This window comes from Zea mays, chromosome 5 (genome assembly GCF_902167145.1).
Source record: "Zea mays cultivar B73 chromosome 5, Zm-B73-REFERENCE-NAM-5.0, whole genome shotgun sequence".
Classification (NCBI taxonomy): domain Eukaryota; kingdom Viridiplantae; phylum Streptophyta; class Magnoliopsida; order Poales; family Poaceae; genus Zea; species Zea mays.
The window spans coordinates 207,744,476-207,752,918 of NC_050100.1; positions in this window are offsets into that span (position 1 = coordinate 207,744,476).

Sequence of the window (8,443 nt, forward strand, 5' to 3'; positions counted from 1 at the left end):
GGATGCACGAACCACATAACAGGGGAGAAAAGGATGTTCTCCTCCTACGAGAAAAACAAAGATCCCCAACGAGCTATCACATTCGGGGATGGAAATCAAGGTTTGGTCAAAGGACTTGGTAAAATTGCTATATCACCTGACCATTACATTTCCAATGTTTTTCTTGTAGACTCTTTAGAATACAATTTGCTTTCTGTATCTCATTTATGCAAAATGGGTTACAACTGTCTTTTTACAGATATAGGTGTTACTGTCTTTAGAAGAAGTGGTGATTCAGTAGCATTTAAGGGAGTATTAGAGGGTCAGCTATACTTAGTTGATTTTAATAGAGCTGAACTCGATACTTGCTTAATTGCTAAGACCAATATGGGTTGGCTCTGGCATCGCCGACTAGCCCATGTTGGGATAAAGAACCTTCACAAGCTTCTAAAGGGAGAACACATTTTGGGACTAACAAATGTTTATTTTGAGAAAGACAGGGTTTGTAGCGCTTGTCAAGCAGGAAAGCAAGTTTGCTCACATCATCCACACAAGAACATCATGACGATCGACAGGCCGCTTGAGCTACTCCACATGGATTTATTCGGCCCGATTGCTTACATAAGCATCGACGGGAGTAAGTATTGTCTTGTAATTATGAATAATTATTCTTGCTTCACTTGGGTATTATTTTTGCAGGAAAAATCACAAACCCAAGAGACCTTAAAAGGATTCTTGAGACGGGCTCAAAACGAGTTTGGGTTAAGAATCAAGAAAATAAGAAGCGACAATGGGACGAAGTTCAAGAACTCACAAATAGAAGGCTTTCTTAAGGATGAGGGCATCAAGCATGAGTTCTCTTCTCCCTACACACCTCAACAAAATGGTGTAGTGGAGAGGAAGAATAGAACTCTACTGGACATGACGAGGACCATGTTTGATGAGTACAAGACACCGGACCGGTTTTGGGCTGAGGCGATTAACACCGCCTGCTACTCCATCAACCGGCTATATCTTCACCGAATCCTCAAGAAGACATCATACGAACTCCTCACCGGTAAAAAGCCCAATGTTTCATATTTTAGAGTCTTTGGTAGCAAATGTTTTATTCTTATTAAAAGAGGTAGAAAATCTAAGTTTGCTCCTAAGGCTGTAGAAGGCTTTTTACTTGGTTATGACTCAAACTCAAGGGAATATAGAGTCTTCAACAAATCCACTGGGTTAGTTGAGGTTTCTTGTGACATTGTGTTTGATGAGACTAATGGCTCTCAAGTAGAGCAAGTTGATCTTGATGAGCTAGATGATGAAGAGGCTTCGTGCGTCACACTAAGGAACATGTCCATTGGGGATGCGTGTCCTAAGGAATCCGAAGAGCCTCCACAAGCACAAGATCAACCATCATCTTCCATGCAAGCATCTCCACCAACCCAAGATGGGGATCAAGCTCAAGACAATAAAGATGAAGATCAAGAGGATGAGACACCTCAAGAGGAGAACAATGATCAAGGGGGAGATGACAATGATCAAGATAAGGAAGATGATCAAGAAGAACAGGGTCAAAGACCGCCACACCCAAGAGTCCATCAGGCGATTCAAAGAGATCACCCCGTGAACTCCATTCTCGGTGACATTCATAAGGGGGGTGGAGGATGCACTAAGAGATTCGGATTGGGTGTTGGCAATGCAAGAGGAGCTCAACAACTTCAAGAGGAATGAGGTATGGCATTTAGTTCCACGTCCTAATAAAAATGTTGTAGGTACCAAATGGGTATTTCGCAACAAGCAAGATGAGCATGGTGTGGTGACAAGGAACAAAGCCCGACTTGTAGCCAAGGGATATTCACAAGTCGAAGGTTTGGATTTCGGTGAAACCTATGCACCCGTAGCTAGGCTTGAGTCAATTCGTATATTGCTAGCCTATGCTACTTACCATGGCTCTAAGCTTTATCAAATGGACGTGAAAAGTGCCTTCCTCAATGGACCAATCAAGGAAGAGATCTATGTTGAGCAACCTCCCGGCTTTGAAAATAGTGAGTACCCTAACCATGTGTATAAACTCTCAAAGGCGCTTTATGGGCTCAAGCAAGCCCCAAGAGCATGGTATGAATGCCTTCGAGATTTTTTTATCACTAATGGCTTCAAAGTCGGAAAAGCCGATCCTACTCTCTTTACTAAAACCATTGCAAAAAGATTTGTTTTTATGCCAAATTTACGTTGATGATATCATATTTGGGTCTACTAAAAAATCTACTTGTGAAGAGTTTAGTAGGATCATGATACAAAAATTTGAGATGTCTATGATGGGGGAGTTGAAATATTTCCTAGGATTTCAAGTCAAACAACTCCAAGAGGGCACCTTCATCAGCCAAACGAAGTACATTCAAGACATTCTTAACAAGTTTGGAATGAAGGATGCCAAGCCCATCAAGACACCCATGGGAACTAATGGGCATCTCGACCTCGACACGGGAGGTAAATCCATAGATCAAAAGGTATACCGGTCGACGATAGGATCTTTACTCTATTTATGTGCATCTCGACCGGATATTATGCTTTTCGTATGCATGTGTGCAAGGTTCCAAGCCGACCCTAAGGAAGTTCACCTTAGGGCCGTGAAAAGAATCATGAGATATTTAGTTTATACTCCTAAGTTTAGTCTTTGGTACCCCAAGGGATGCACCTTTGATTTAATAGGATATTCAGATGCTGATTGGGCAGGGTGTAAAATTGATAGGAAGAGCACATCAGGGACTTGTCAGTGTCTGGGGAGATCCCTGGTGTCTTGGGCTTCAAAGAAACAAAACTCAGTAGCTCTTTCTACCGCCGAAGCCGAGTACATTGTCGTAGGTCATTGTTGCGCGCAATTGCTTTGGATGAGGCAAACCCTCGGGGACTATGGCTACAAATTGAGCAAAGTCCCTCTTCTATGTGACAATGAGAGTGCAATCCGCATGGCGGATAATCCGTTGAACACAGCCACACTAAGCACTAAACACAGCCGCACTAACCAACAAAGGGGGATATCGAGATAGCTTATGTTAGCACCAAAGAACAATTAGTCGATATCTTTACCAAGCCATTAGATGAGAAAACCTTTACCAAACTTAGGAATGAGCTCAATATTCTTGATTCCCGGAATTTTGATTGAAACATTGCACACATAGCTCATTTATATACCTTTGATCATATCTCTTTCATTTTGGTACAAATGCAAATTTTGTATTATTTATGAACCAAGGCTATGACTAATGTGTATTCAAGTGTATTTCTACTAAGTCATAGATTGAAAGGGAAATGGAGTCTTCGGCGACGACAAGGCTTTCACTCCACTCTATCGGTATCAATTACCCTTCGCCGTCACTCCACACCACTCTTCGATTGGTATAATCTTCACTTATATTTTATTTACCAATGGAGGAGAAAGTAAAAAGGGCTCTCAAAAGTCTCTGTTTTTGGCGATTCATGCCAAAGGGGGAGAGAGTATTAGCCCAAAGCAAAAGGACCGCACCACCACCTAAAAATTTCAAAATTTTCAAAAGAACGTTTTCAATTGGTATCTTGTTAAGTGTTATACTTCAAATTGGTATGATATTTTCAATTGGTATAAGTTTTTCAAAAACTAGCATCTCAATATATTTCCAATTGATATCTATCAAAACCCTCTTGAAAACTAAGAGGAGAATTTCAATTCAGGGGGAGTTTTGTTTAAAAGTCAAAGGAAAAGCATTTGAAACAGGGGGAGAAATTTCAAATCTTAAAAATGCTTCTTGCAATCTTATTCATATACCTTTGACTATTTGCAAAAGACTTTGAAAAGATTCTTCCAAAAGAATTTGCAAAAACAAAACAAGTGGTGCAAGCGTGGTCCAAAATGTTAAATAAAAGAAAACCAACCATGCATATCAAATAGAAGTATAAATTGGTTTAATTCCAAGCAACCTTTACACTTATCTTATGCAAACTAGTTTAATTCTGCACTTATAGATTTGCTTCCGTTTGTGTTGGCATCAATCACCAAAAAGGGGGAGATTGAAAGGGAAATATGGTTTAACCTTTTCTTATAAATAATTTTGGTGGTTGAATGTCCAACACAAATAATTGAACTAACTAATTTGCTCTAGATTATACATTCTACAGGTGCTAAAGGTTCAACACAAACCAATAAAAATAACAAGTTAGGGTTCAAAAAGAAAGGAGCAAAAGAAACCGAAGTGAACCCTGGTCTGGCGCACCGGACTGTCCGGTGTGCCACCGGACAGTGTCTGGTGCACCAGGGTCGATCGACTCCAACTCTTCACCTTCGGGTTTCTCAGATGCCGCTCCGCTATAATTCACTGGACCGTCCGGTGTGCCGCCGGACTGTCCGGTGTACCAGTGGAGCAACGACTATCCAGCGCAACGGTCGTCTGCAAAAGCGTGAACAGTGCGCGCATAAGTCAGAGGAGGCGTCAGAGGTGCACCGGACAGTGAACAGCACCTGTTCGGTGCTGCACCGGACTGTCCGGTGCGACATGAAGTCAGCGCTCCAACGGTCTGAATCTTCAGAACCCTAACAGTTGGGTGACGTGGCTGGCGCACTGGACAGTGTTTCGTGCGCCCATCGATAGACAGCCTCCCCAACGGCTATATAGTGGTTGAGGGCTATAAATACCCCCAACCACCACCACTCCAAGCATCCAAGTTTTTCAGACATCTCATTCAATACAAGAGCTAGTGCAATCAATACAAGACATAATTCAAAAGAATCAAAGCCTCTCCAAGTCCCAAATACACTCCAAACTCCTAGTGACTAGAGAGAGAGTTTTTGCTCGTGTTCTTTGAGCTCTTGTTCTTGGATCGCTTTCTTCTTCCTCATTCTTGCTCTTCAAGTGACATGTAATCAAAGCAAGAGACACCAATTGTAAGGTGGTCCTTGTGGGGTCTAAGTGACCCATTTGATTAAGGAGAGAGACACTCGGTCTAGGTGACCGTTTGAGATAGGGAAAGGGTTGAAAGAGACACGGTCTTTGTGACCACCTCAACGGGGACTAGGTTCTATGGAACCGAACCTCGGTAAAATATATCACCGTGTTCATATGCTTTATTTCTTGGTTGATTTGTTTTCCCTCTCTTTCGGACTCGGATTTAATTCTAACGCTAACCGCAGCTTGTAGTGTGTGCTTAAGTTTGTAAATTTCAGATTTTGCCTATCCACCCCCTTTAGGCGACTTTCAGTATCTTTTATTAGAAAACACTTTTATTTAGAAACATAATAGTTTTGGGAGAACCAACTCCAAAAGTATAAGAAAAGTGATTATTTAAGATGTTTTTAGTTCAATACCCTTGTAGAATTGTCCTAAATCCCAAAATGGAGATTTGAGGTGTTATAGTCGTGCCATGGAGGTATCGAATAAGATTCTTGATTCTAGACCAATGGTGTTTGGTAGGAGATACACTGAAAGTCGCCTAGAGGGGGGTGAATAGGGCGAATCTGAAATTTATAAACTTAAGCCCAACTACAAGCCGGGTTAGCGTTAGAAATTTGAATGAGTTCGAGAGAGAGGGTGAAAAACAAATGAACAAATAAAGAGTGAGACACGATGATTTGTTTTACCGAGGTTCGGTTCTTGCAAACCTACTCCCCGTTGAGGTGGTCACAAAGACCGGGTCTCTTTCAACCCTTCCCCTCTCTCAAACGGTCACTTAGACCGAGTGAGCTTCTCTTCTCAATCAAACGGGACACAAAGTCCCCGCAAGGACCACCACACAATTGGTGTCTCTTGCCTCGGTTACAATTGAGTTGATCACAAGAAAGAATGAGAAAAAGAAGCAAGCCAAGCGCAAGAGCTCAAATGAACACAAGTCACTCTCTCACTAGTCACTATTTGATTTGGAATGAACTATGGACTTGGGAGAGGATTTGATCTCTTTGGGGTGTCTTGTATTGAATGCTATAGCCCTTGTAATGTGTAGGAAGTTGGAAAACTTGGATACTATGAATGGTGGGGTGGTTGGGGTATTTATAGCCCCAACCACCAAAAGTGGCCGTTGGGACGCTGTCTATCGCATGGCGCACCGGACAGTCCGGTGCGCCACCAGACACTGTCTGGTGCGCCAGCCACGTCAGCCGGCCGTTGGGTTCTGACCGTTGGAGCTCTGACTGGTGGGGCCTCTGGGCTGTCCGGTGGTGCACCGGACAGGTCCTATAGACTGTCCGGTGCCCCTTCTGCGCGTGCCCTGACTCTAGCGCGCACTGTAGCGCATTTAATGCGGTTGCAGTCGACCGTTGGCGCGAAGTAGTCGTTGCTTCGCTGGCACACCGGACAGTCCGGTGTGACACCGGACAATGTCCGGTGCTTCACCGGACAGTCCGGTGAATTATAGCGGAGCGACCTCCCATTTTCCCGAAGGTAGCGAGTTCAGCGTCAAGTTCCCTGGTGCACCGGACAGTCCGGTGCGCCAGACTAGGGTGCTTTTGGGATGTCTTTAGCTCTTTATATTTGAATCCTTTCTCGGTCTTTTTATTGGTTTGTTGTGAACCTTTGGCACCTGTAGAACTCATAATCTAGAGCAAACTAGTTAGTCCAATTATTTGTGTTGGGCAATTCAACCACCAAAATCAATTAGGAAAAAGGTGTAAGCCTAATTCCCTTTCAATCTCCCCCTTTTTGGTGATTGATGCCAACACAAACCAAAGCAAATATAGAAGTGCATAATTGAACTAGTTTGCATAATGTAAGTGCAAAGGATACTAAGTGTTGGGGACTCGTTCTCAAATGCTATGAATTAAGAACAAGGCAACATAAAATGTTAAATGTTAATGCCCTTCGTCCAATGAAGCATTATCCCTTTCAAGACTAATGAACTTCGGACGAAGGTTAAAAACGATGCAATTACGAAGGTTAAATCTTCGTAATTGAACTCTAATAGATTACATAAAATAGTACGAAATACGAAGCATTAAAGACAAATAAATAAATTATAAATGAACAACGTCACTTTTATATTATCTCAATTTTATGTATTCAAATACTCAATACATTTATACCTCTGCCTTGACAAAGATTAATTCCCAATTGACGCGATTGCAATTACAGGAATGTGTGAACAGTAAAGGAATACTGTTCACTATTTATAGGCACGGGACACAGCCTGTGAAGAATTACAATTACGCCCCTCATAAAAGTTTACAACAACGACTCAAACATTTATGGACTAAAAGGTCATTCTACTCTTAAGTCGGTTCGTAATTCCAAAGCTTCATGAAGAGAAACCTTCGGTCATCACATGCGGACAACTTCAGCCGAAGCTGTTTCTTCCTGCAGGACCTTCGGCGACGAAGCATGGTCCCAACAGTAGCCCCTTCACGGTGCTAGATCGTTTTTCGTAACGAGCTTGATCCGTGAAAAAAGTTTCTTAGGCTTCGGGGAGCCGAAGGTCCGAAAAACACCTTCCCTGAGCTCGTTGTCGAGAAACGATTCAGTTTCCGAGCGCGTAGCGGTCCCACCCTGCAGAGTTACTATTTGGTCTCTGCGGTCCACCGCGCAGCGGGTGCGAGCAGCTGTTCGACTGGTGTAAAAATCCTGACGATTCACCTTCTTGCCTGCAGCACTATATAAACAGATGGGTAGGTGTGAAGTTACCACAGCATTCATTGCTATTGCACTGTTTTGCTGCCAAAATTTTTAACCATAGCCGAAGCTTGACTCTCGCAATCAAACGAAACTCCAGTTTAAAGCCTACTTCGTCAGAAGAAAAAGCTTCAGAAGAAAAAGTTTTTAGTTCCCAAAAAATTCAGAATTAAATGGCCAGAGTGCGCTCTACCGCTAGGGTTGAGCGTGAGGGAGGCGAAGCTGAAGGATCAGAGACTGTTCCCATCTCCGAAGCGATGCAAAGATCCAGACTGGTGACCTCGGAAGGAATCCGTACTGCGGATACAGAGCAGACTGTTGCCGAGACAGAACAAGTTGCTGCCGAAGCAGAAGAAGGAAATATTGAGGAAGCTGATCCCGATGATGGCTACCATATTGTCGTGCCAAGCAAGCCCAGCCACTTGGACTTCGGAAAGTCGACTGTCTCTAAGGCTGATCTCTCCAAGATGGTGAAGTCGGGTTATTTCAGTGAGAATGAGAAGAAGCTACTTCGCTTCGGGGGGAAGAAACTACCCCGAAGCCAGAAAAGGATGAGATAGTCATTTTCAAGAGCTTCCTAAAGGCTGGGTTGAGATTTCCCTTAAATAGGATGATCTCTGACGTGCTGCAAAAATTTGGCATCTATTTTCACCAACTGACTCCCAACGTGATTGTCAGGCTCAGCGTCTATATCTGGGCTCTCCGAAGCCAGGCGGTGGAGCCATTTGCCGACAGCTTCTGTCGAGTTCATGAGCTGCATTACCAAACAAAAGCCAGAAAAGATGGATTGCATGAAAATTTTGGTTGCTATAACTTTGCTTATCGAAAAACCACGAAGTTTCCCGTGATCAGCT